We start from the raw sequence: 6,000 nt of genomic DNA, 5'->3' as shown, positions 1-6,000 counted from the left end.
AAATAAAAGACTTGTGTTGAAACATTGAATTTTAGAGCTGGAGATGCAGCTGAGTAGTGCAGTACTTGCCTGGTATGTGCAAAGCCTTGGGTTCCATCCCCAGAACCCCCCCCAAAAAAATGAAATAAAATTATACACATACACACATGCACATACACACACACACACACACACACACATTGCATTGATGATTTAAATATCATTTATTGAAACATGTCCTATTAAAAAAGGTTAAGATAAAACATTAGCCCTCTAGCCCATAAAATGTAGATAATTCATTGTTGATGGAGAATGATTTTCAGCAAGATCATGTTGTATGATTTTTTCTTTATCTCAGAAAGGAGCAACTGTGGGTATAGATGGGGGTGGAGGGGAAGACAGTGGAGGAAAACTGAAGGGCAGAAAAAGAGTCAGAAACCAGAACAGGCAGAGGGATGGGTGGGGACCAGAACTGATGTGGGATCTTTGGCCTTCAAGCCCCTTGACCAGTCTTGCTGTCCCCAAAGCTGAATGCAAGATGTCTAGAACTTTTTCCTCAGACTGAAAGCTTTGTCAGACAAAGGCAAAGACCTGAGAAGGTCTTGAAACTTCTGTAGCACCTTCCAAACTGTTCTTCACACTTCAGCCACAATGATCCTCTAAAAGTCCAAACATCATCCCTATATCCTTCTCCTTTAAAAAAAAATCAAGACCAAAATCCTTAACAAGCCTTCAAGGGCCTTATGTGACCTGGCCCCAGCCCCTCTCTCCAGACTCACCTCCACCTACTTTATCTTATCCCCACAACTGCCCCGCAGCTTCCTGAGCCTTCCCTCAGTGCCTTGGACAATCCACATACCTCCTGGCCCCCTGGATTTCTGGTCCTGAAACCTCTCTTCTCTCCTGGAATCCCTGCCTCCTCTTTACTCCTCTTTGATATTTCAGCTCAAAAGTCACTTCTCAGGAAACTCCTTTGGTGGTCAGATCCCACACTGCGCTTGCCCTCTTTGCTTTCCTTCACGTGTCATAGAATCTGGAGTTGTGTGCAGCTGACATCTCTCTGTCCACCAACCACAAGCTCTCTGATGGCAGGAATGTGTTCATGTAGCTCATTGTGTCTCCCCAGTGTCTCGTCTAAAATCTGGTACATAGTAGGTGCCTGATATATCGCATTAGTCAGATTTTTGTCACTGAGACCAAAATACCTGACAAAAACAGCGTAGAGGAGGAAATATTTATTTTGGCTCATGGTTTCAGAGGTTCAATCCATGGACACCCGATTCCATTGGTCTGGGTCCTGAGTGAGGCAGGACATCATGGTGGAAGGACATGGAGGAGAAAAAGTAGCTCAAGAATGGCAGTTCATGGAAAGGGACTTCAGGGAAGATCAATCTTTCCAGAGTACGTCCCCAGTACCTCCTCCAGCCATGCCCCACCTGCCCACAGTTACCACCCAGTTAGTCCATTCAAACCAGGGTGGACTGATGAGTTTATGGGTCCCCTAACCGATCATTCCACCTCCCACATTAAGCACAGGAGCTTTTAGAAGATGTCTAAATCATAACGTGTGAATTACATGAACCAATAAATCATGAGTAAGTAAAGTAATAAAGGAAAGAAGAAATCAAAGAAGCCCATCTGGCCAAGTAGCAAGTTCTGCATTCTTTCTTCCAGTATCTATCTACCCTCCTAGGAATTCCGTGGCTTGAGCCCATGGCATGGCGTTGCCTCCAGGATAATCTTACTTCTGGAGTCCAAGTTCCTGGATTCCAAGTTTCTTATCTTCCACCTACCTGCCATATGACCTTGAGAATCCCTTCCAAAATTTATGTTGTCATTTGTGAAAGGAATCACACAATACCTGGCTCACCGAGTTATAAGGAGTAAATAAAATGTGCTCGGCCGTGTGGATAAATAGCACCAACTAACACTAATTGAGCAATTCTATTTTCTGGAGATTGTTCTGCAACAGCCTTAGCAGGTGGTGAGTTAGATCTTTTCTGCCTTGCAGATGAGGAAACTGAGGCATAGAGTCAGCATGGCCTGAGTGGACAGCCACTAAGTGGAGGCTCCCTAAGCCCACACACTGGTGGGTCGCCCTGCCCTGCCTCTCTCTGGAGACTGCTCACTCCAGGGAAGTTGCTGTCTATTTTGAAGAATCAGAGAACGTCTTAAAATAGCCACAGAAGGGCCAGTGATTCCCAGAGTGTCACTCTCCATTTCTCTTGCCTCATTGAGCTACCAGTCCAGCGGCCAGAATGACCCCAGAAGTAGCTTCAGGGACTCCCAAGAACATGTTCTCCCTCTGCAGAGCCGACCTCCCCAGGAGGTGGCAGGCCCTCGTTAGTTAGCCATCTATCTTTGGCCATTTCCTTTCTACATACTGTCACTGCTACAGATGTGGCTCCAGAGTCCTGGAGAGGAGACGGCAGTGACTTCTCCACTCACCCTTCAGACACAAGGGATTGTTTTACTCTTCAAAAACAACCGCAGACGGGACTCAGCAATTTGAGCAGAAAGGCCTTTCAGGGAAGCCTCTTCTAGACAGTTCCACTGTTTCCTTAAGACGAGGGGAACCATTGCCCAACAAGAGCACTCCCACCTCAACTCCTTCTGTATACCGTGGGCCTCCATATGCATGGCCACTCTACCAAGATCCCTAATCCAAAGCGTCCACCCACTGCCAGTCAAAAATATCTGTTTTATCTGCTGAAGATGTACAGATTTTTCTCTTTTTTTTTTTCCTAAAAATTTAGTACAATAACTATTTACACAGCATTTATACTGTATTAGGTGTTACAGGGTTAGGGGCTTCCAGGAAACTGAGGCAGTATGAAGACCCCTCCCTTACCCCAGGTTCTTGCAATCAGGTCAGAAAATTTCAGACGTGTTGTTCAGAGTTACGGGCATAAATTTATTGGAAGGGAGTGGAAATGGGAAAGGGCACACTCTCAAGGAAGTGAGGATGGGTCCTCTCAGGAGAGGGACAGCAGTTTTATCAGGGTCCCCAGGGAAGTTTCCAGGAAGTCCCACCTGGATCTGCCTCTTGACTTTTAACTGATAACAGGATGACAGCAGACTTTCACGTTCCCATTGCTCTTGACAACTAACCCGTTCCAACTGGAACCTGTTCTTAACAGATTTTATGGCCAGGGGGACTTATCCTTATCTTCCCAAATTCTGGGATCTGGTCTGTGTAAGGGTCACAAAAGTCCCTCTTCAGGGTAACTTGTGTTCTTCTTATCAGTACTTCAGGCCTGCATTTTTCCTGCAGATAACAGGTTGTTTGCTGAGGAATGTAACATATCCTGTTGACTTAAGCCAGGTGGAGCTGCAGGTAATTTGCTTTTTAGGAAAGAAAGCGTGTGGTGTCAGCACTGTGGGCCCAGCTTATAAAATTATTCCCTTAGCCTCATTTTCCCACCACTTAGATCTATCTGTCCCCTATCATTTGTGTCATAAGTCATCTAGAGATAATTTAAAGTATTCGGGAGGACACGACACCATTTTATATAAGAGACTTTGAGCATCTGCATATTTTGGAATCTGTGGGGGATCCTGGAACCGATCCCCCATGGATACTGAGGGATGATTATAGCTACTGCTTCTTGAGTGTTGGTGGAGGTGGCTGGGAGGTGAGCGGCTCTATGGAAATAAAGTAATCTGAACATACCATGGACAATAAATAGTTGTTTAAAGAATGAAAGAATGGGGTTGTGGCCACAGCTCAGTGTAGAGCACTTGCCTAGCACATGTGAGGCACTGGGTTTGATCCTCGCATCAATAAAAAAAAAAAAAAATGAGTAAAATAAAGGTGTTGAGTTCATCTACAGCTAAAAATATTTTTTAAAAAAAAAAGATAGAATGAATAGCCAAGCAGTCAAAGGTTGATTTGTTGACTGCCGTTAACATGGTGAAAATGAGGTGCTCCACTGAAGTGCTGTGATTAGTCAGGGCTAAAGACTACATGCACCTTTTTTTGTTGTTGCTTGTCTTTGTTTCTTCATAGGGTTTACTTTTGATATATCTAAATTGGCCCCAAATTTCACTTGTAAGCCAAACTCTGGTGACAGTAGCTTTTATTGGCTTTGTAGCTTCACTGTGATATTTCAACCTAACAATATCAAGCTTATCAAGAAGAGAGCAGGCTTTTATTAAATGACAACTTGAAAGCAAAAGATAATCTTTAGCCCAATTAAAAATGGGCTGAAGATCTGAATAGACAATTCTCAAAAGAAGATGGTACAAACGACAACCCGGTGCTGTGGTGCAGGCCTGTAATCCCAGCGGTTCGGGAGGCTGAGGCAGGAGGATTGCAAGTTCAAAGTCAGTCTCAGCAAAAGTGAGGCACTAAGCAACTCAGGAAGACCCTGTCTCTAAATAAAATACAAAAAAATAGGCTGGGGATGTGGCTCAGTGGTCGAATGACCCTGAGTTCAATTCCTGGTACCAAAATAAAATAAAATAAAGAAGATGTACAAATGGCCAACAGGTATATGAAAAAATGCTCAAAATATCATTCATCATCAGGGAAATGCAATGAAAACCATAACCCAGTGATAATAACTAGTATTTTTTTAAAAAAATTCTGTCCCTGATGTGGAGAAAGACAAACCTTCACATGCTGTAGGAAGGGATGTAAATTGATACATCCACTACAGAACGCAATATGGAGATTCCTCAGAAAAAAACAAAAACAAAAACAAAAAAACCCTACAACCATACAATCCAGTGATCCCACTCCTCGGTATATATACTCAAAGGAAATGAAATCAACATGTTGAAAAACTCCCTACACTCCCATGTTTATGGCACTATGCACAACAGCAAGGATGAGAAATTGAACTAAATGTTCATTAAAGACAAACGGACAACATACAACGGAATACCATCCAACTGGTAAAAAATCATGATATTCCCATCATTTGCAGCAGCATAGATGAACCTCGGAGACATTCAGTTCAGAGAAATAAGTCAGGCACAAAAGACAAACACCACATGATCATAAATGGAATCTTAAAAAGTTGACCTACTTCAGAGTAAAATAGTGGTTACCAGAAGCCAGGGGCAATAATGAGAAGGGCAGGGGGAGGAGGGGGGTGAAGTCAGTCCACAGGCACAATGTTATCTTTTGACAGGAGAAATAAGTTGCGGTGTTTGGTGACACAGGAGGGTGAATATAATTAACAATAATGAAACCATAGGTCAAAGTAGTTAGAAGACAGAAGTTGAAATGTACTCACCATAAGGAAATGTACTCACTTTAAGGTGATAGATAATAACTGATTCAATACCCAATACATACATGAATCAAAACATCATACTGTAGCTCATCCATATGTACCAATATTATGTGCCAATCAAAAACACTTTAAAAGAATTTATAATGCCTAGAACTTTATGTACTATGGAGAAAAAGTACTGGTAGGAGAAACCCCAGTGTACAGTTGCCTTTTCTGAAACATTAAATAGTGAGACAAAATTTACCAAATGTCCTTTAAAAAATAACTCCCATTCATTTCTCACATAAAGTTTTAGTAAGCTCTAGAATTCCATACCATTAGCTCTTGAAGGAAGTTGTGTATTTTCGTAGACTATGATGAATAGCATAATGGTTAAGATACCTGGATATTGCTCATATTTTTAGGACCTTAGGCAAATTATTTTACCTTCAACTCTTGGGTCCCCTTAACTGTGAAATATGGAAGAAGAAGAAAGCACAGTGCAGGGGAAATTATAAACACACAAGAAACGGTAGCTTTCATTATTTTTACTTCAATTTTATTTTTCTGTAAATTATAAAACAGTAGAAAAATGGTGGGGAATTTTTTATACAAACCTTATTTTAAAAATAACTTTTTTTTTCCTGATCTTGAAGATTAAGGATTCACCAAGAAGTTAGGAGAGCAGATTGAAAACACTTTAAAAGAACTTAAGATGATCTTCTCTCAAGTCTACATAAATAAATCAATCCTCGGTTAATTGCTGTTGAATTTAGACTTAGCATTTTCCTTAAGATGT

This window comes from Urocitellus parryii, chromosome 8, assembly GCF_045843805.1.
Source record: "Urocitellus parryii isolate mUroPar1 chromosome 8, mUroPar1.hap1, whole genome shotgun sequence".
Lineage (NCBI taxonomy): Eukaryota > Metazoa > Chordata > Mammalia > Rodentia > Sciuridae > Urocitellus > Urocitellus parryii.
This window is presented reverse-complemented; position numbering follows the sequence as displayed.